Source organism: Peromyscus californicus, unplaced genomic scaffold (assembly GCF_007827085.1).
Source record: "Peromyscus californicus insignis strain IS unplaced genomic scaffold, ASM782708v3 Scaffold_18__1_contigs__length_77618521, whole genome shotgun sequence".
Classification (NCBI taxonomy): domain Eukaryota; kingdom Metazoa; phylum Chordata; class Mammalia; order Rodentia; family Cricetidae; genus Peromyscus; species Peromyscus californicus.
In genome coordinates this window covers 34,109,053-34,115,672 of record NW_026294480.1, presented here as the reverse complement: position 1 = coordinate 34,115,672, position 6,620 = coordinate 34,109,053, and the positions used below count along the sequence as shown (strand labels likewise).

The window sequence follows — 6,620 nt, the reverse complement described above, 5'->3', positions numbered from 1 at the left end:
GACCAAGTAACATGCCACCCTTCTTTGTTTCTATTTCACATGAGACAAGTGACATTTTTTTTTTTGGAATCTGTGGGATGATATTTATGATCAAAGTAGAAAATATTTTTATTTTCTGAGGGACTAGATATTGGAGCATGCCTGTAGTCTGACACTCAGGACATGGCAGCAAGAGGCTCAGGCAGTTCAAGGTCATAGTCAAAGACACAATGAGTTCAAAGCCAGCCAAGGCTATATGAGACCCTCTCCTACACAAAAGAGGTGTATGGCACAGGGATGTGGTTCCACGAAAAAAGCACTTGTCCCAAGCCTGCCAACCTAATTTCAATCCCTAAGATCTGCATGGTGGAGAGGAAGAACGTCATTCCTGAGGTTGTCCCTTCACCTCCATATACATGCTGTGGCATGGTCATGTGCCCATGCACACATTTGCAAACACACACACACACACACACACACACACACACACACACACACGCACACACACACCTTGCACAACTAAAAAATGTAAAGAACACAGATATAGACAAGCAAAGCATTCCTAAGAATGTAACAAATAGCTAAAGACAAAGGCTTAGACTAGTTATAATTATGAAAAATTTAAAAACCAAGCATTACAGGGCTATCAAAACTCATAAGCACCTATCAACAAATTTAATGAAAGTCAGGTAAAGTCTGGACTGAAAACTATGAAATATTATTTAAAGTAAGACATTACTTAGAAGAGATATTTTATTTTTGCCTGGTTGGTTTCTGTCAATTTGAAACAACCTAGAGTTAAGTGGGAAGAGGAGCCTCAGTTTAAAAAACACCACCATCAGGTTGTCCATAGGCAGTCTGTAAGGTTCTTTCTTCTTTTCTTTCTTTCTTCCTTCCTTCCTTCCTTCCTTCCTTCCTTCCTTCCTTCCTTCCTTCCTTCCTTCCTTCCTTCCTTCCTTTCTTTCTTTCTTTCTTTCTTTCTTTCTTTCTTTCTTTCTTCCTTCCTTCCTTCCTTCCTTTCTTCCTTCCTTCCTTCCTTTCGTATTTTATTTATTTATTTATTATGTATACACTATTCTGCCTGCAGGTATGCCTGCAAGCCAGAAGAGGGCACCAGATCTCATTACAGATGGCTGTGAGCCACCATGTGGTTGCTGGGAATTGAACTCAGGACCACTGGAAGAACAGCCAGTGCTCTTAACCTCTGAGCCATCTCTCCAGCCCTAAGGTATTTTCTTGAATAATTATTGTTGACGGAGGGCCAGCCTCAGTGCGGACAGTACCCCTGCACAGGTGGTTCAGAGCTGAATAAGAAGTCAGCTGTATAAGCAGCCACAGGAAGGAAGCCAGTAAGCAACATGCCTCCCTGGTCTCTTCTCCAGTTCCTGCCTCCAGGTTCCTGCCTGAGTTCCTGCCATGACATCCGTCAGTAAAGGACTATGTGACCTGGGAGTTGTAAGGTGAGAAAACCCCTTTCATCCCCAAGTTGCTTCTGGTCAGAGTGTTTTATATCACAGCAACAGAAACCTAAGTAAGACTTTACTGTTCCTACTTTTGAATTCCTTTTCTGGAGAAGCTAAACCCGCTCCTTCTTCAGTCAGGGTGCAGATGATTCTCCAGAATCGTCTCACACACAGTCCACCATTTACTAATAACAAGCCATTCAAATGCCCCTAGATTTCCCTCAAGCAATGACATACTGATGTTAGTGTTAAGTTAATTTTGTTTTAATTATGTGAAATCCATTAATGATTCAGGGCCTGTCACTAAATTACACACTGCCCCAAACAGTGAAAGTACTTAGACCTCTTCTGTCAAGGCACATTTATGACCTTGTGCCTGAGAAGTTTCATTCATCTAAAACTAAGAATAAGAAAACACAGTGTCAATCAGAACGGCTATGTGACACTCGGGATACCTGGTAACTGGTTTGTCCCTGAGACCTCAAGAGACTGCAGGGCAGGCAGGCCGAGAAGCAGCTCCTCTTCTGCTGCGCTGAGCTCCAGTCTGTACACGGAGCACTTGGTGACAGAGGTCTTATTCAGCTCCAGAGCTGGGCGGATGCTTTCAAGAAAGCCACTGCTGTGGTTCAAATGGAGCTCAATATTCAGTGATGCCAAGAAGACTTCCATTAGGATCCGGAGCAGTGCTGGATCTGCTAGACCCATGTTGGCCACTCCAACTTCCAGCCTAGGGATCTTGTACGGCTTGGGTGACAGTTTCCAGTACCCTTCACTGATATTTGGTGGGGCTTGGTATTGGATATCTGAATAGTTTTTTATTATCTCTTCATTTTCAAATAAATTTTTCTCACATTCATTCATAGGTTGAAAGGCAGATGCATAGTCCTCATCTATAGTTAGGGGCTGTACTTTTGCAAAATATTTTTCCATGAGTGAAAAATCTATTCTCATTATCCTGTTATTTCCACTTATGGAGACCCCAATACTCTTCAATAATAGCAGGCTTTCTGGGTGGTCCCCAAAGTACTGATAATTCAGTACTTTCAAAGCCAGTGTTCTCCCTCGAAGGAACTGCAAAATAAATGGAGAACATGCAGCCACTGTGTTGCTTTCATAAGCAAAGTTTAGAGCGATGCTCAGTAGATGTTCTGAAACGAATGAAGAGAAGGCTTCAGGAGATACCTGCCACAACCCCCGAACAAATTCTATCCTCTCAGAAGTTTCTGGATGGAGCTTCCCATAATCCTCATTATCAGACATGTTCTCTAGTGGCTCTTTATCATGCACCAACTGAAGCAAATGAGATACAATTTTTGGCCCTGCCTTTGATGAAGGATGGCTACAGACATACTTCAAAAAATTGCTGTAGGCGCCCACAGCCTTCATGGGTGAATTAATTTGTCTCAAATAACCAAGTCCCAAATCTTGGTCTTCCTGCCTTTCTGAACCCAGGAGCTCAGTCAGCCTCATGGCAGCAAGAAATTCTTAGAAAAAAGGACTTAAGAACCGATAAACTGGTCTCAGTCTCTGGGCAGAAAATTTGCTCATCAAGCAATTGGTCAGATCTTCATCTTCATCAACACATGCTTCTTTAAGGTCATCACTACTGAACTCAAAGCAAAATGAAAAAAGGCCTCTCAAGGCCAGCTGGCCACATGAGGACACAGTGGCCTTGAGAGGCTCAGGTGTAGCCTTGTGTTTTAAGGAAAGATATTTCATATAGGACTTGAAAGCTGCCACATCATAAAAGGACTGGTCAGAAGGATTTTGAAACCAGTCAGTACAGACTGCTGCCATAAAGAGAGGAGTTTTGTGAATTCCCTGTAAACCAATACTCATTCCAAAGTAAACCATAAACTCTAGCAGACGTGAAATATTGTGGAAGAATAATTTCCGTAATGCAGAGATAGTGTTATAGAAGGGAAACTCTTTGATCACTAGAATTGTATCTAGGTATGGGCGGATGTCCCTGGCCCTGTTTGTATGGACAGTGATCAATAAGCAGGTTCGGGTCAGGTAGTTTCTTGTAATCAGGGTTTCGATGGCTTGGGGCAGTGAGTCCATCCCATGACAATCATCCAACAGGAACAGCACCTGGTGTTTTAACTGCTGGATGATGCTGCTCAGGCCCACTTCACTGATGCATCCTCCTGCCTCTAGGAGTTGGCCACAGATGATGTCAGCCAGCCCCTGGTCTGGTCTGGTGGAACCAAGGGAGATGTAGAAGACCAGCTGGAACCTGTTCAGCAGGGGACAGCATCCTGATGCCCAGAGAAAAGCTGTTTTCTTCAGGAAGGTTGTCTTCCCACTGCCAGTTTCCCCCTCCACACACATGATGGAGTTGAGATTGCTGAGGACCTCAGGAAGCATCGAGGCCTCTTGCACTGGCCTGCTGATGTGCTTTGAAACCATGGACAGGTCACAACCAAGCAAGTGGTCAGTGCCGAGGCCGGAACACACCTCTGGCAGATTCATGTGGCGGAAAGCGGCCTTGGTGTAGGCTCCTCTCAGCTGCTCACTCAGACTCTTTGCCTCTTGACACCACTGGGCTGCACTCTGAGCCAGGTCTGCGGAGAGGAGTGGGGACAGTGGGAAGCACTTTAAAGTCTAGCAATGTTTTGTTTTGTTTTTTTGAGACACGTTTTCCCTGTGTAGCTATGGCTGTCCTGGAACTTGCTCTGTGTCTCAGGCTGGCCTCAAACTCAGAGATCTTCCTGCCTCTACCTCCCAAGTACTGGGATTAATGAATATGCCCATCAAAGTCTGGCCATCCTAATGCTATGATGTTGTGTCTGGTCTTTGATTCTGCCTGTCTGCTATGGATGGACTATCTATGAGCTGCCCTTTGGGATCTTATCAGACCACTCACAGCATCAGAACGTGGGATTGTGTGTCCAAGGCCCTATTTGACCTGGGGACTTAGACATAATGTGTGCTTATTAAGAATACTCTAGCCGGGCGGTGGTGGCGCACGCCTTTAATCCCAGCACTCGGGAGGCAGAGCCAGGCGGATCTCTGTGAGTTCGAGGCCAGCCTGGACTACCAAGTGAGTTCCAGGAAAGGCGCAAAGCTACACAGAGAAACCCTGTCTCGAAAAACCAAAAAAAAAAAAAAAGAATACTCTGGCATCTTAATCTCCCATTTAAGACCCCAGGAAACCAGCTTGCTGCAGGATGCCTTTAAGACTGGCTGGTTTGGATCTCACACAAGGACCTCTGTCACCAGTCCTGCATTCACTCTCAAGATGTCACAGGAATGCTGACACTCTCTCACCCACAGTTCCCTCCATGTCAGTGCCCTCCTCTCTAGGAGCTCCTTGGACAATTATAAATACACTTTCCTTTCAAATCCCTACGTACAAATACACACAATCCCATGTTGCTTTCAAGTTCTTACCGGCCACCGTAGAGTGAACGGCCACTGGATCCTCATGATTGCTTTCACCTGTGGTGTCCTTTGAAAGAGAAATCCTTCATTAAATCAAAACTGCTCTTAAATTAAGATTGGGCACGATATTATCATTGACAATATAATCAATATTATCAATCAAATTGATAATACAATCAATCAAAACCCAACATCTTCTAAACACAGCCTACACTCAGTGCTGATTGGAGGAAGGAGTGCTCTAGATAGGAAAGAATAAATCTCACACATCTGCAAGAGTGTGTTCCTGGATAGTACAAGCATGGGATATACATCCTCTCTATGGGGGAGTGCTGTGTGGGTGATCACAATTGTAGAGTCTAGAACAAGAATGGCCCTGCAGAAAGCATTAAGCATTGCCTCTATCTTTGGTTATTAGTAACTATGTGTTTCATATCATACACCAGATTGCAGAATGGTTATTATTCACACACTTTTGTTTTGTTTTGTTTTGTTTTGTTTTGTTTTTGTTTTTGTTTTTAGAGAGTCCCATGTAGTGTGTAGGCTGGTCTGGAATTCCCTAGGTAGCCAAGGGGAGCATTGAACTCCTCATCGTCCTTCCTCAATTTCCAAATCTGGTTTTATAGGCATGTGCCTCCCCACACACTCCAGGCTTCATTGTCTTTTTTTCTTTTCTGGGACTCCAAACATGCCTCACCCAGTTTTATTCAGTGTTGAAGGTTTGTGTGTGTATATGTCTATTATGGGAACATCTAGCAACTGAGCTACACCCCTTGTTCCTGTAATATCGTTTTTAAATTTCCAAATATGTCATGCGGTAGTGGCCCATGCCTTTAATCCCAGAGCTCAGGAGGCAGAGCCAGGCGGATCTCTGTGAGTTCCAGGGTGAGATCCAGGACAGGCACCAAAACTACACAGAGAAATCTTTTCTTGGAAAAAAAAAGAAAATCCAAATAAAGAGCTTTACAAGTGAACCCAAAATCGCTCTGTTGTTTTGTTTTCCTTTACTTTTCTTCCATTATTTTGTTGGTGTTTGTTTTGTTTTTGTTTCTCTTTTATGAGGTGGTATCTTATACTGTTGTCCAGGCTGATGTTGACTCCTAATAATTCTCCTGCCTCAGCTTCCAGAGTGCTGTTGTCCTGACTTGAGCCACATGCCCAGTTTTGTTCTCTGTTCTGTGGCATGAGAAGCAGCATGTCCATCACTACAGTGTGAGGTGGTTTGTGTCAGCAATGAACTGATGATTAGACTGTGTCAGAGAAACATGTAGGGGTCAGAGCATCACCTGACTTCATGATTTTGCTAGGCACTTGCTTTGTTAGAGAAACACGCCTGTAGGCCAGGGGTACAGCTCAGTCATAGATTCCTTGCCTAGCTTGCACAAGACCTTGGGTTTGATCTCCTGAATTGCAGTAAAGAACAAAAAGTCAAATAGGAATGGTGGCACACACTTGTAATTCCAGCATTTGGAAGGTTGAGGCAGGAGGATCACAAATTCCCAGCCAGTCTGGGACTTGAACATAGCAAGTTCAAAGTCAGCCTGGGCTACACAGTGAGAACTTGTCTCAAACAAAATAAAACTTGCCTTGTACATCCCAAAAGAAGTAAGAAGACAAGCCTACTACCCTCCAAAGGTTACAGATGGGGTCCAGTTAGCCTGAATGTTTAATAAGTCTGAAAGAATTTCAACAACAGACTTCTCATAGGAGGAGATGACTGTGCATTTCATGAAGATAGCTAGTGTGTCTCCCTTGTCCACTGTGAAGTTCCTGTCTATACTTCTCACTTGA

The 6,620-nt window shown here is 43.9% G+C and overlaps 1 pseudogene; it reads right to left on the bottom strand.

Moving 5' to 3' along the window:
* Window positions 1-1,076: 1,076 nt before the first annotated feature.
* Window positions 1,077-4,874, bottom strand: LOC128113839 (baculoviral IAP repeat-containing protein 1b-like; annotated as a pseudogene).
* Between the last annotated feature and the right edge of the window lie 1,746 nt (window positions 4,875-6,620).